Consider the following 5,460-nt stretch of genomic DNA (forward strand, 5'->3'; position numbering starts at 1 on the left):
CTCCACTCGAGCTCCCAGTTAACAGCATCCACACACACTCTCTCTACACAACACCTGAGGATTATATTCATCGAATCTGTCAGGATGATCAGGATACGGCTGGACTTTGTCAGTATACGTAATCAGTCTGTTCCTTGCAGCCAGACAAAGGCGTTTATTCACTGTGTTCAGATCCAGAGTGAGCTGATGTGAATCTGATGGAGATAAAACACATCAGAATCTGGAATTATGAATATATTTGATAATTGAATGGCATAGTTCACCCCAAAATGAAAATTTGCTGTTAATTTACTCATCCTCAGGCCAGCTAAGATATACAGTAGGTGACTTTTTTTTCTTCAGCAGAACAGTAAAGATTTTTAGCTGAAACCGTGGTCCTTGGTGTTTCATATAATGCAAGTCACCAGTTACCATCACTTTGAGAGTCAAAAAAAACATATGCAGACAACACAAAATTAATACTCATGGCTCTAGATGATATATCAAGGTCTTATGAAGCGAAACAAATGGTCTGTGCAAGAAACTGAACATTATTTACAACATTATTACTTTGTATTACAATATTTGGTTTATCCTATAGAAAACACGTGTAGAAGTAGTTATAATTAAGCGATTAGTCAACAGAAGAGACAGACGGCTACACGTGAGTGTCCTGCGTAATACTTGTTTATAGATCTGCTGTTGGAATTATTACTTGCTGCTAGGAAGGAATATTTCGTTTTCTGCCTATTTCTACGTTATATTTTGTTTGCGTTTGTATTTTTGATTGCACTTTCTGGTAATTATAATAATTGCCCTCGGCTAAGAAGGAGCGCGTGTAATTTAATTGCTCCCTTCCTGCGTTTAAGTGCGAACTGTAGTTTCGATTTGAGGAATTGCCCTGCTATAGACTATTGGCTGTGCTAATTAGAAGGCGGCCACAGCGACCGTAGAGTATTTAAACTGCTTGGTCACTGTCATAACTTGGGTCAAGCGATTAGTCAACAGAAGAGACAGCTTCCATCAAGCACAATCAAAGCTCTACAAATGATTCAGAATTCAGCGGTACGACTGGTCTTCAACGAGCCCAAAAGCGCCCATGTTACACCTCGCTTTATCTCCTTGCACTGGCTACCGATTGCGGCTCGAATCAAGTTCAAGACATTGATGCTTGCATATAGAACAGCCACAGACTCAGCACCCGCCTACTTCCACTCACTACTACGAATCTACATCCCCTTCAGAAGTCTGAGATCCGCTAGTGAGCGACGCCTCGTGGTACCATCACAGAGAGGCTCAAAATCACTTTCCAGAACATTCTCGTTCACCACTCCTGGCTGGTGGAACGATCTTCCCACCCCTATCCGGAATGCTGAATCCCTGACAATTTTCAAGCGACAGCTGAAAACCCATCTCTTTCGAAGCTACTTGACTTCATCATAAAAAAAAATAAAAAAATAAAATAAAAAAAAATCTCTCTCTTTATTTATTCCTTCTCTTTCTAGCTTGTACTTATTTGAACAATGTCTAAGAACTTGGTATTACAACCACTTCCTGTGTCTGTTTGCCTCTTTAAGAAGAATCGCTTTATGTATCCCCCAATTGTAAGTCGCTTTGGATAAAAGCGTCTGCTAAATGACTAAATGTAAATGTAAATGTAAATGTAAATAATACTATGAAAGCCAGATGTGTTTGGAAGGCCTCATGGCCTGCACGACAGAGAGAAGTCACACGGGAAAGAATGGGATTTGAGCTGAAGTTGTGATGTATTCAAATTTCAAGTATACAAGAATTTCAAGGGATGTTTCTTTTATTAATTTTTCTTTTCATTTTAATTTCATTTATGATTTGAGTAGTGTAATACTTTATTATCAATTTACCTTGAGGGTATTTACCTTTTACATAAGGGAATGTTTTATCACTGGCGTTTTTTATTAAGAACTTAGTGCTGAACAACAGTTGTTCAGCAAGTTGTACAAAAATGTCAAAATCAAAGTCCCGCCTCAAACACATCGGCAAAACAGAAAAACTTATCAGTGTACGTCAATATTTGAAAAATGGCAATTATCGACCGATATATCGGCCTTGGCAATATATTGGTCAACCACTAACCCAGAGCCTTGGCAAATGGTCTTGATGTGCATTCATGATAGTCCGGAGAAACTTGTTTCACTTCATAAGATCTCAATGTATCATCAGGAGCCACGGGTATTAATTTAGTTTTGCCTGAATGTTTTTTGGACTCTCAAAGTGCCGGCAGCCATTGACTTACATTATATGAATCACCAAAGACCATGGATTCAGCTAAAAATCTTCTTTACTGTTCTACTAAAGAAAAAAAGCCTACATCTTGGATAGCCTTTTGGTGAGTAAATGAACAGCAAATGTTAATTTTGGGTGAACTATCCCTTTAATGTAGCTGATCTCTTCATGTTAAGTGTATTAGCAGTGTCTCAGTATAGCTTACCAGATATCCTGTGCAATTGTGTTATCAATTCTAAAACTCTTCTATCATGATATATTTTCTTTTACATTATAAAGGAAGAAGATGAACATACTCAGTGAGGTTTTCTGCTTGTGACTTACATTGTAGGAAGTCATTCCTGGTCCAGGGAACAAAGGTGTTGAATGTGACTGTGGAAATCAACAGACATGAACAGTGTAAGATGATTATGGACTCATTTCTGAGAGCAGATGAATCTCCAGTTCTTTACCTCTGTCTGAGATCTTTTTGAGGCCCTTTTTGCAGAAATCCTCCCGTTTGTCTCTCAGCTGACGGACAGATTCTCTCACACCATCAAAAGAGAAGAGAGAACTGAAGGGAATGATGGGATCATCTGTAGATTCAGGAGGTGATGAGAGAGACTGGAAACTCTACAAAAAAAAACAAAAATCAAAACTCATCACCTCCACGCTTCACCCAGTAACCTGTAGTACTGTCAGATCTGTGCAGCTCGTGTTGACTTTCATTAAGGACCCAATATACTCATGGCAAAGTTATTTTTTATTCTTCTCTTAGGGGTAAAATAAGTTTAAAATATGCAAACAATGATAAACTCTTATCGAACATCCTGCTATCCTGATGACATGCTATAACAGGAATATCTATGGCAAGCGCTCAATCCACTGGATTATTTTCTACCTTCATATTTTCTTTGTTCCTATGTAATAATAATTCAGTTGACTGAGCTCTTGCCATTGATTGGCCATTGTCCTGCCCACTGTCGGTGCCCTGGAAGAAAGCATTCATCCAAACGACTGCAGACGGGCTCATCTGGGGCCAACCACATCAAGCTAAACTCTTCAACAGCCTTAATGAAGATGCAAGAGAGCTGGCTGTCGTCACTGGGTTGTATGCCATTGGATATCCCAGGTGAAAGGAACCTGGGCTCCTTCACGGAGGATGACCAGTCATCGCTTCAGAGAATATTAATGGCATAGAGTAATCAGCAGCATCCTCCTTAAATCCCCCAAAGGAGACCAAGTTGCTTGCTTCAGTCGAGGGGTCCTTGTTCTTTAAGGGAGAAGAGCACCTGGCGATCATCTCACTGTGGGGAGAGTAAAGCACGTGCTCTCTAGCCCGAATGCTCAGCCCTCTGACGCTGCTGTTTCTTCCTCTGAGGCTCCTGAGAGCGGAGAAATGGGAGACCCCTGGGGCGGGGCCGCTATCATGAAAGACGGTAATCCTCAAGGGAAGGAAGGCAAGACACATGCTCTTGCAGTGAGAGCAGTCTGTCTCAACGAACACAATCTCAGCATGGGTGCGGCCCAGGCAAGTGGCGCACTCACTGTGCCCATCCGAGGCATCCAGGGCTACCCTGCACAAGCCACATTCATGGCGCGACATTTTGAATCAAACATAGCAGGAAATTTGCTCATAATTTGCTCTTTTGGGTTCGTTGGATAGCCGCAGCGGGGAATGGCTGAGGGAAGAGCATCTTTCTGCTGCCGGGGCACTTCTACAGCGAGTAGCAGGCTTCTTAGTTCTACTTCAGAGTACAGCAAGAAGATGATCTTCACGCTGAAGGAGAAATATTCGAATTAATGGAATTCAGCTCTGACTTATATAGGCAGTCTGCGCACCTATTTTGGTGGGCTGAAATGCCTTTTTCATGCATTTGAATAGTAGAACATCTTCTAAGAACATAAATGTCAATGTAATAAGTCAGTGGTGTCACATTGTAGGATTGAGTACATTTGCTAAGGAAAAGAAGTTTAAAGTCTGTCAATAGATTGAAGATTATTAATAAATTTTAACCGGTTATTGATTCTGTCCTGATACTGCACAAGGACCCTTTAGGCAAGAGCAGGTTTTCTGTGATTTCTTTATGCTTAAAGGTCCCATGGCATGAAAATTTCACTTTATGAGGTTTGTTAACATTAATATGAGTTCCCCTAGCCTGCCTATGGTCCCCCAGTGGCTAGAAATGGCGATAGGTGTAAACCGAGCCCTGGGTATCCTGCTTTGCCTTTGAGAAAATGAAAGCTCAGATAGCCCAATCTGGAATCTTCCCTGTATGTCGTCATACGGGGAAAGGTTACCTCCCCTTTCTCTGCTTTGCCCGCCCAGAAAAGCATCTAAAAAGCAGCATGTCATGGGACCTTTAAGCATTTTTAATATACAACCTCACTTTCTGTTTGGGGTCTTCGTGTTAAAATTCATCAATGTGTTATAGGGAAAAAGTTATGAAAATAAAAGTCAGATTTGCCAGATGTTAGTGAACATTACTAAAACATGCTGGAAAATCTAGCTGGGTGAACACTGGTTATCAAGTTTATAAACAATGTTGTAAGAAGACAAAATTATCAAAAAATTATGAATGATTACATCCCTTACTAAACAAAAATATATGGGAATATACAGTTTATACCAATTAAATATGTTAGAAATTATGCATCATGATACAAATGCCAACCTGTATCAGTGCATCGTTAACTTTTATGCCGATGCGAATCAGTGAATCTTACCATCCCTGATATATACACAAATTCACGGAATGGGCATGTGTTCATCATGTGTTTTTGCTCAATATTAATAGAGGGGGAGATCTGTTAGTTTTTAATGTTGCATTTTTTTGGAATTTAAAAGGGTTTCTGGCAATTCTGAGTTTTTGGGGTTATTGTTGTGCTGAAGAGTAGAGTCTGTGGTTAGGCTGACGATTGGCTGAACACCATTAAGACAATATGATACTTAAAAAAGTAATTGCTGTGCACACTTCAGCACAGTGAAAGTCTCTTTGCTAAATACTTTAGGACATGCAGGTGTGCTTGTGCTATTATGGACTAGCTATATATGAAAATATACATATATAATGCAATTTATTATAAAATCTAAACTCTATATTATATATTTCTACATGTGTGTATACAGTGCATGAGTAAATATATGTTTGATATATTTATACACATGCAGTACCATGTCTTATTATATATACATCCAGTGTTTCCCCTACCATTCCCCCTACCAAAACGAACCCCCCC

The 5,460-nt window shown here is 39.8% G+C and overlaps 1 long non-coding RNA gene across 1 annotated transcript; it reads right to left on the bottom strand.

The window, feature by feature from the left end:
* Positions 1 to 55: 55 nt before the first annotated feature.
* LOC107667916 (uncharacterized) lies at positions 56 to 2,856 on the bottom strand. The gene is made up of 3 exons (XR_001631830.1): positions 2,694 to 2,856; positions 2,566 to 2,613; positions 56 to 194 (listed from the first exon to the last, which is right to left on the bottom strand). It is a non-coding gene; the product is annotated as an uncharacterized LOC107667916 (long non-coding RNA).
* Positions 2,857 to 5,460: the final 2,604 nt, after the last annotated feature.

Source organism: Sinocyclocheilus anshuiensis, unplaced genomic scaffold (genome assembly GCF_001515605.1).
Source record: "Sinocyclocheilus anshuiensis isolate Anshui unplaced genomic scaffold, SAMN03320099.WGS_v1.1 scaffold2955, whole genome shotgun sequence".
Classification (NCBI taxonomy): Eukaryota; Metazoa; Chordata; class Actinopteri; order Cypriniformes; family Cyprinidae; genus Sinocyclocheilus; species Sinocyclocheilus anshuiensis.